The sequence below is a fragment of the Eumetopias jubatus genome, unplaced genomic scaffold (genome assembly GCF_037043125.1).
Source record: "Eumetopias jubatus isolate StellerSeaLion01/CBP00866 unplaced genomic scaffold, mEumJub1_p1.0 scaffold_1, whole genome shotgun sequence".
Taxonomy (NCBI): Eukaryota; Metazoa; Chordata; class Mammalia; order Carnivora; family Otariidae; genus Eumetopias; species Eumetopias jubatus.
Window position 1 is genome coordinate 213,848,433 of NW_028274807.1, and position 10,242 is coordinate 213,858,674.

At 38.7% G+C, this 10,242-nt stretch overlaps 1 non-coding gene across 1 annotated transcript; it reads right to left on the reverse strand.

Moving 5' to 3' along the window:
• Window positions 1-6,919: 6,919 nt before the first annotated feature.
• LOC114226350 (U6 spliceosomal RNA) lies at window positions 6,920-7,026 on the reverse strand. The gene has a single exon (XR_003612732.1). It is a non-coding gene; the product is annotated as a U6 spliceosomal RNA (small nuclear RNA).
• Between the last annotated feature and the right edge of the window lie 3,216 nt (window positions 7,027-10,242).

Consider the following 10,242-nt stretch of genomic DNA (forward strand, 5'->3'; position numbering starts at 1 on the left):
GTTGTCATTTTAGATATTTTGTTGATATTCTTTAGCAGATGGAGAATACTCTATTTCTAGATTGCTGTAAGTTTTTATCATTAAAGGATGTTGAATTTATTAAATGCTCCCTCTGTGTCTTTGGAGATGTTATTTTTTCCTTTATTATGCTCATGTAATGAATTATAATAATTGATTTTTAATGTTAAACCAACCTTTCATTTCAAAGGCAAATGCACAAAAAAATACCGTATGTTAAAGGGAACACAATGAATAAAAATGCAATCTGTGGGGCGCCTGGATGGCTCAGTCGGTTAAGCCTCTGTCTTCAGCTCAGGTCACGATCCCAGGGTCTTGGGATCGAGTCCCACATTGGGCTCTCTGCTCAGTGGGAAGCCTGCTTCTCCCTCTGCCTGCTGCTCCCCCTGCTTGTGTTCTCTCTCTCACACACACACAAATAAATAAATAAAATCTTCAAAAAAACTTCAATCTTTGACAATAACAATATAAAGGAGGGACAGAGATGTATAGGAGCAAAATGTTTTTATACTATTGAAAATAAGTTGATATTATTAAAACTAGGTTGCTATGAGGTTAAAATGTTAATTGTAATCCCCAAGATAACCACTAAGAGAATAAAATTTTTAAGAAAATTTTTAAGGAAAAGAAGGAAAGGAAGAGGAAAAATAAGGGAAATCAAATTAGTACATTATGAAAAATCAACTAAAAATCAAAAAAGTCTGTAATGGAGGAAATGAGGAACAAAACATGTAACAAATAGCCAAATTACAGAAGAAAATCCTTTCTTATCAGTAAATGCTTTAAATGTAAATGGGTTAAACTTCCCTATTAAAAGGAAGAGATAGGCACATTGGTGAAAAAAGGAAAACAAAAGCAAAAACAAACAAAAAAACATGTTCCATCTGTCCACAAGAGACTCACTCTACACGCAAAGACACACAAAGGTTGAAAGTAAAATGACGGGAAAAGATATTCCATCCAAAATGTTTCAAAGGAGAGCTGAGAGGCTATATTATTGTCAAACAAAATAGACCTTAAATCAAAAGGATGACAAGACACAAAGAAGGACGTTATATATCGATAGAGGTTCAAACCAGCAAAAAGATATAACAATAATAAACATATATGCACCTAACACAAGAGCCCCCAAATATAGGAAGCAAATATTGAAAGAACTGAAGCAAGACTAGACAGTTTGACAATAACAGTTGTAGACTTTAATACACCACTCTCAATAATGACTATAACAATCAGATAGATCAATAAGGAAACAGAAGATTTGAACAACACAATCAACCAATTGGACCTCACAGATATACAGAGCACTTGGTTTAACACTAGCAGAATACATATCCTTCTCAAGTGCATTCAACATTATTCAGGATAGACCATATGTTGTGCCACAAAAGAAGTCTTAATAAATTTTTAAAGATTGAATCCATATACAGCATTTTTTCTAATCACAAGGGAGTAAAACCAGAAATGAATAATTGAAGGAAAACTGGAAATTTCACAAATATGTAGACATCAAGCAGCACAATTTTAAACAACTAATGTGTCAAAGAAGAAATCATAAGAGAAGTTAGAAAATATCTTAAAATGAATGAATTAATAAATGAATGTTTTAATTAAACACAACATACCAAAATGAATAAGATGCAGCAAAAGCAGTATTAAGAGGGAAATTTATAGATGTAAATGCATATATTTAAAAAAAGATCTCAAATCAATAACTTCACTGCATACCTTGAGGAACTAGAAAAGGAATGTCAAGTTACAATGAGAACCACAGAATAAAGGGCAAAATAAAGGTTAGGGCAGACATAAATAAAATAGAGAATAGAAAAACAACAGAGAGAATCAATAAAACCAAAAATTTATTATTTGAAAAAGTCAGCAAAATTGACATTTAGCTAGATTGATGGGAAAGAGAGAGAGACAGAGACAGAAGAGAAACTCAAATTTCCAAAATTAGAAATGAATGTGGGGGCATTACTACTGAATCTACAAAAATAAAAAGTATTGTAAGGGAACACTATGAAAAATTCTACACTAACAAATTAGATAACCTAGATTAAATGCATAGATTTTTAGAAATATATAACCCGCCAAAATTGACTCAAGATGAAAAAGAACATCTGAGTAGAACTGTAACAACTAAGGAGGTTAAACCACTAATCATAAACCTACCAACAAAGAAAAGCCCAGAACTAGATGATTTCAATGGTGAATTCTACCAAACATTTAATGAAGAGTAAGCACCAATCTCTCTCAAATTCCTCCAAAAAAATTTGAAAAGGAGAAAATACTTCTGAGAACAGCCTTACCTTGCTACCCAAACCAAACAATGGCATCACAAGAAAAGAGAACTACAGAACAATATCCCTTATGAATATAGATGTAAAAATTCACAACAAAATACTAGCAAACCAAAGCTGGCAGCATGTTAAAAGGATTACATACCCATGACCAAATGGGATTTATTTCCAGAATGCAAGAATGGTTCAACATGCAAAAATCAATCCATGTAATATACCAAATTGATAAAATGAAGGGGGAAAACACATTATCATTCCAAGTGATGCCAAAAAAGCTTTTGACAAAATCCAGCACCCTGTCGTGACAAAAACATTCAATAAACAAGGACTACAAGAACTTCCTTAATGTAATAAAGACTACCTATGAGAAACCCACAGCTAATACCATACTTGAACATGAAAGACCAGGAATAAGACAAGGATGCCTACTTCTGCCTGTTCTATTAAACATAGTACTGGAAGTTCCAGCCAGAGCAATGAGGCAAGAAAAAACAAAAGACTGCAGACTCAAAACTTTGAAACAAGAATGTGTCATCTGTAAGAGCCACAGTGCACTGCAGGAAGAAGGGAGGAGGCTGCCCTCCCACTAGGAATCTGGGAACCTCACACCTCAGTTTTTTTTAACCAAAACTAGAGGTTGTTTATCCCCAAAGACTCGATATTCCCCCTCAACATTCTTTCTCAGATTTGCTTTGCGGCCCATAGGAAGAGGTGAGCCTTATACTGGCAGGTCAGCTTCAAAGCCTATTACATTTGAAAAAGATTGAAACATGAATTTTGGGGGGGAGGGAGAGGTTTGGTATTCATTCAGAAAAACAAAGGTGTATGTGACACTGAGGATCCAAACACAGGTCATGAAGTGATATCAGAGAGGTAAAATATTAATGATCGGTTCATTAGCTGAAACCTTTAGGTTTAAGACAGGTAACATGAAATTCTGCTGATTATGGAGAAACTAATTATGGTCATTGAATCCTGCCTTGGAGCTATGGAAATTCACACGTTTATAGCTACTACCAATTGTGCTGTTAATATGCCTTTTCCACCGTTCTTCACTATATTGTTTCCTAGGGCCACCATAACAAAACACCACAAATTCGGTGGCTTAAAACAATGGAGATTTATTGTCTCAGAGTTATAGACGCCAGAAGTCCAATACCTAAGTGTCAGCAGGGCCATACTCCCTGTGAAGACTGTAGGGAAAGAGCTTGCCTGGTTTCTTCCAGCTTCTGGTGGCAATCTTCAGTGTCTTTTAACTTTTAGGTGCCTCCCTCCAATCTCTGGCTTTCTTTACATGTGTGTATGTCTGTATTTTGGGAAAACTCAGTTTTCCTCAGTTTTCTCCTTTACTCAGGCTCAAGGGAAGGTGGAGGCTCAAAGTTTTCAACTGCACCTGCCAGGGGACTTGCATTACTACTCATTCCCCATTAGGACCCCAACTTTGATGTTGGAAACTTGCTTCAATAGCAAAAACAACCTTCACTGAAATTCTGCAACCCTTACCATTATGTTGTGAGTCTGGTGCCCACCTCTGCCTGACCTTCGCTGCAGGCGAGGACCTTTGTAGATGTTGCCAAGGGAGCGCCCAGACTCTTGCACTACACACTGAATTGGTTATTAATATATGAGCCAGTTCTTCTCTCTCTTCAAAACACCAGTATTGCTCAGCAGTAACCACTCAATTCCACAGTCTTTTTAGTTATTTTTCACCCTAATTCTCAAACACCAGGGATATGGCACAAACGAGTGCATCTCCTTCCTCCTGTATCCCATCCCAGTTCATCACTAAAGAAAGTATTAACACACTGCCTTAGGCTTGGGGACGGGGTGCTCAATAATCCCTGTATCACCAAGGTTGGGGTTCTCACTGACATCTGACCTATGAGGGACCCTATTCCAAAATCTCTTTCAGAGTCCTTCCCCAGGACTCTTTTTGACATCCAACGTTTTAGGTTGGGTTTCCTAAAACCATTTGTGTGTGTGGTTTACTGAAGGAGGTCTCTCAGAAGAAACCTGTAGAAGAGTGAAGGATGAAGAATAGGGCAGGAGAAGAAGCTAGCCATGTCGATGTGATTGCAAGAGAAGAGAACCTGCCTCCACTTGATCTCATACGGAGCTCTGGAGCATGACCAGCATCACAAAAACTTTCCTGCCCAGAGACACAAGAAGTGTGGGCTGTTATAACCCTAAATCATTCAGTCATTGGCCAAGGCTACTCCCAGCGTGGGTGATAACAACTTCCATAGCATCCTCAAGCAAAGTAACATCTGTCAGACAAGATCACTCTGTTCGAGAAATAGAATACAAGAATGAGTCATGAGCAGCCAACACCCCACAACAGCTGGAGGTTGGGTGTCATGGCCTAGCAAAGAGGATCTGGTTGGAGGCCCCCAGAGCACCTGATGCTCCTTGCTTATCACCCACTGGAACATAAATTCCATAGAGCAGAAACTTGGTTTTCTTTACCATTGTATCCCCAGTGCCTCTAAGAGTGTCTGGCACAGAGTAAGTGCTCATTAAATAATTATCAAATAGATATCAATCAAGTTATTGATTGAATGCTCCCTAAGACTAGATCCATCAGGCATGCCCTGACTCAGAGGGACTCCTTGCTTTCTATTCCTTGGCCCTGAGAAGAAGTAAACAAATGAGGGATTAAGTAGAGAACACTTAGTAACACTAAAAGCATGAACCATGAAAGAGGAATCCAGTGGACCATACAAAAATTAAAAATATTAGGGGCACCAGGGTGGCTCAGTCAGCTAAGCGTCTGACTCTTGGTTTTTGGCTCAGGTCATGATTTCAGGGTCGTGAGATGGAGCCCTGTGTTGGGCTCCACACTGGCCTAGAGCCTACTTACAATTCTCTCTCTCCCTCTCCCTCTGCCCCTCCCCCCACTCCCACTCAGGTGCTTGCTCTCTCTCTTTCTAAAAAATTAAGTAAGTAATTAAAAACATTTGCTTGGGACACCCGGTGGCTCAGTGGGTCAGGCACCTGCCTTCTGCTCCGGTCATGATCCCAGGGTCCATCAGGCTCTCTGCTCAGCCCAGAGCCTGCTTCTCCCTCTCCCTCCCTGCTCCCCCTGCTTGTGCTCATGCGCACTCTCTCTCTATCAAATAAATAAAATCTTAAACAAATAAATAAATAAATAAAAACATTTACTCCTCTAAGTATACAATTAAGAAAATTTTTTTAAAAATCACAGGAGTAAATATTTACATGTCTTATGCCATGCATCTAAAAAGGAATTTGTACCCAGAATATATCAAGAATTCGTACATCTCAAAAATTAGAAGATAAAACCTCAGCAAAGAAAGAAGGAAGGAAGTCAGGAAGGAAGGAAGGAAAGCAAGAAAGGAAGAAAGAAAGAAAGAAAGAAAGAAGAAAGAAAGAAAGAAAGAAAGAAAGAAAGAAAGAAAGAAAGAAAGAAAGAAAGCAGAGAGAAAGAAAGAGAAAATTGTCAAAAATTTGGATAGCTATGTCCAAGAGAAGATATATAGATGGCAAATGAACATATGAAAAGATATTCAACACTGGCTATTATATAAGACTGATGAATCACTGACCTCTACCTCTGAAACCAATAAGACATTAGATGTTAATTGAATTTAAACAAAAATTTTTTTAAAAACTTTGTGAAGTAACCATAAAGTTATCTGGAAGAATAAGAACCGGACACCATTCAGAAATATTTTTAAAATAAAAAATAATGAAGGAAGACTTTCTTTACCTGATATTATTTGCTCAGAAATAGATAAGAAATATAAGGGTAAGAATTTGGCATATGTTAGAACATGTAAAATCAATGAGGAAAAGAATGAATGATTTATATTTTAGAAAAACCCAAATCAAATACAGCCACATAGAAAGAAGAAAACAATAATTATGATCCTACCACCAAGAAATAATCACTCTCACATGTAGAGATACTATGTAGATGTAGATACTATGCCAATATTATGCAGATTAGCATAAAATAAAATCTTAATATATTTATTCTTTTTAAGACCACATTGTAATCAAGTATTTGTATAGCAAAATAAATTTCTACGATATCATTTGTAATACTTGCATAGTATTTCATGGCGAGAAATAGTTTATTTAACTGATCAACAATTTTTGTACTTTCAAGTAATTGAAAATTGTATAATTAAAAAAAATCTTTGGGGACTACTTTTGTATTTAAATATTTTGATAATACTTTAACCATTTCCTTAGTATACATTTCTAGATCTACCACTGCTTCATAAAATATTATTAAGACTTTTGATATTCATTTCCAAATTGTCAAATGGAAAAGTTGTGCTAAGAATTTTCAAGAAGCCAATCCTTAAAATGGGTATTACCATTATTCTTTACATTTGCCAGTTTGATACGCCTAACAGTATTTTACTTCTATTCTATCTTAATTTTTAATATATTCTTTGTCATTTGTATGAAATAAACTTTCCAAGACTTTTGTTTATATTTTTAGATTGGTATTTGCCTTTTACATTAAGGACATTAAAATGTTTGATATGTAATAAACTTCTATTGTGAATGTTAAAAAAAAGATGCTTAATATCACTAGTCATCACATTCATTTATTTGTCTATTTATTCATAAATATGGAATGCTTTGCAAATTTGTGTGTCATCCCTGTGCAGGGGACACGCTAATCTTCTCTGTACCATTCCAATTTTAGTATATGTGCTGCCAAAGCAAGCACAGGGAAGTGTAAATTTAAATGACAGCAAATTATCGCTAGAATGGCTTAAACTAACATGACTACCCATACCAAGTATTGTTGAGGATATGGAGCCATTAGAACTCAACATGGGATGGCCACTTGGGGAAACGGTCGGCGATTCCTTATGAAGTTGAACATACTCCTAGCATACGACCTGCAGTCCCACTCCTATGAATTTACCCAAGAGAAATGATAACATGCCCACATAAAGACCCACACACAATGCTCGTAGCATTGTTATCCATCATAGCCCCAAACTGAAAGCAACATAAATGCCCATCAGCTGATGAATGCACAAATAAATGGAATACTACTCAGCAATAAATGGGCACAGAATATTGACACACATAACATTATGAATGAATCAAAAACATTATGCTAAGAGGAATATGCCAAGCACAAAAAGATTACATACTACATGATTCCATTTGTATGAAATTGTAGAAAAAGCAAAACCAGAGTGGCAGAAAGTAGGTTGGTTGCCTAGGGATAGATTGGGAAGAGCAACTATAGAAGGGTCACAGGGTAACTTTCTAGGGCAACAGAAATGTTCTAGATCTCGACCATGGTATTATTATATGACCTTATGCATTTGATAAAACTCAGCACACTATGCACTTGAAATGGATGAATTTTATTGGGTAGAAATTATACCTCCATTAAAAATAAATCTTCACACTGATGGTGGCAAAGATGAAAAGGCAGAGCCTGGATCCAGTAAAGATGGCTTCGCTAAGCAGCTAAACCATGCCAGCAAACATTCGGTTCCAAATATCTTATTTTCAGAGGAAAGTACTTTTCTGAACAAAAGTAAACACTGTTGGTCAACTTTCCATTTCCTTGCCACTGAAAACGATCTTCAATGCAAGAGGGTGACCCTCCCACATCACAGGTCTGCTGCTGATCATATCTTGATCACACATATGGTGTAGTCACCTGTTCAGATTTTTCAAGGAACCTGGGGGTAGGCAGTCTAGCTTTTCACAGACCCAGAACACTGAACGTGAGACTTGGTCAAGTTGTTAGTTAAAACCACATTCGTTTCTCAGGGCAAGGTGGATGAACCCAGAGGACGTTATGCTAAGTGAAATAAGCCTGATGCAGAAAGACAATCACTGTATGGTCTCACTTATGTGTGGAATTTAAAAAGTCCCCACTCATATAATTAAAAAGTGGACCAGTGGCTGCCAAGTAAGTTCTGGGGGATTTAGTGTGCAGAATGATGGAAATAATGAGTAGCACTGTGTTGTATACTTAAAATTTGCTAAGGGGGACACCTGGGTGCCTCAGTGGGTTAAGCGGTTAAGCATCTGCCTTCAGCTTAGGTCCGGATCTCAGGGTCCTGGGACTGAGCCCCGTGTCAGGCTCTCTGCTCAGCGGGGAGCCTGCTTCTCCCTCTCCTTCTGTGCTCTCTCTCTCTCTCTCTCTCTCTCTCTCTCCCTCAAATAAATACAATCTTTAAAAAAAATTGCTAAGGGAATAGATCTTGAGTGTTCTCACCACAAAAATCCAACAAGATAGTAACTGTGAGGTGATGGACATGTTCATTAACTTGATGGCTGTGATCATTTCACAGTGCAAACATATATTAAATCATCCGTGTTTAAAAAAATCACATTGTACAACCTCAAATGCATACAATCTTTATTTGTCAATCATACCTCAATAAAGCTGGGGAAAAAAATAGAAATATTTAAAAACCACATTAGTTCCTGTTTCTCAGGCTTGAGCTTTGGCTTTCTGGTAGGCTGCCTGCAGAAATGATCCCCAGCCATTCCCCCCATCTCTGCAGATACGTGTCACTTCTCCCAGCAAGTCATGGAGTCAGTCTACTTCTCATTTCCTCGAATCTGGGTTGATCTTCGGATTTGCTTTCACCCAAAGAATACGGTGGAGTGACACCGGGCCACTTCCAGGCTGAGGTCCTGCAACCAGCAGCTTCCAGTTTTGCCTTCTTAGGATCTAGCCACCATATTAAGAAGGCTGGGATCATTTTGGAGGGCAGTTTGGCAGTTTCTCGCAAAGCTAAACATACTCTTACTATATGAGTCTGCAATCACACTCCCTGGCATTTACCCAAAGGAGGTGAAAAACTTACACCCGCACAGAAACCCGCACGCAGTTTTATTCATAATTGCCCAAATCTGGAAGCAAGTGTTCAGTACGTGAATGGACAAACTGCGGGACATCCAGACAATGGGATATTATTCAGCACTAAAAACAAATGAGCTCTCCACCCTGAAAAGATGCGGAGGAGGAAACATAAAGGCATATTACTGAGCGAAAGGAGCAATCTGAAAAGTCTACCTACGGAATGAGTGCAACTATCTGCAATTCTGGGAAAGACGAAGCTCAGGAGGAAAGTGATCAGACTTCCCGGCATCCAGATTGCCCCCACCCCCGGGGGGGGGGGGGCGCCTCTCCTCCTTTCCCTCCCCTGCGGCTGTGGCTGTCTGAAGGGGAGTAATAAGGGAGGGAGAAAGTTAGCTGGCAAGGGGAGGGAGCCAGACTCTTGCTTAAGGTAGGGGAAGCTCTGATTTCAGAACTTCCTCAAACATCCCACACCACCCAGCGGAACTGCGGAGCGATCGATTGATGGAGCCCCCCTAATGTCCCAGTCCAGTAATTTCAGAGCAGCGTGGGGGGGGGGGGGAAACCCAGGCATGTGATGCAAATGTGTGATCAAACTCAGGCACAGCCCCTCTGCCAACTTCTCTGCTAGGTGGATCTGCTATGGAAGATAAAAGTCACTGCACGACATGCTTTGCGGGACTGTGAGAAGTTTTTTAAAAATGACCCCTACTTAGCACAGGCATAAGCCCTCAATAACGACTGGGTGTTTGGGTTGGTTTTGTTTTCCTTTTTGTTACTACAAATCCCACCACATCGAATTGATGTGTGAACACCTGCGTTTGTGATGTGTGAGTGTGCCAATAAAATAAAATCCTTGAAGTACAGGGCTGGTAGAAAGGGACGGTGCATTTTGCCGCACCCACCCTTGCAAAAGGTTGGATCCATTTCACATCCCCTCTTCCAGGTGTGAGGATGCTTCTCAGCCACAGGCCAGCAACGCAGCAAATCACCCAGCGCTTTGATCTTTTACCAATTCATAGGTGAAAATGAAAATGTGTATTCCACGGCCTTTTAACGTCCAAATTCTTTTATTATGAAAAGAGAGCGTATCATACGATGCTA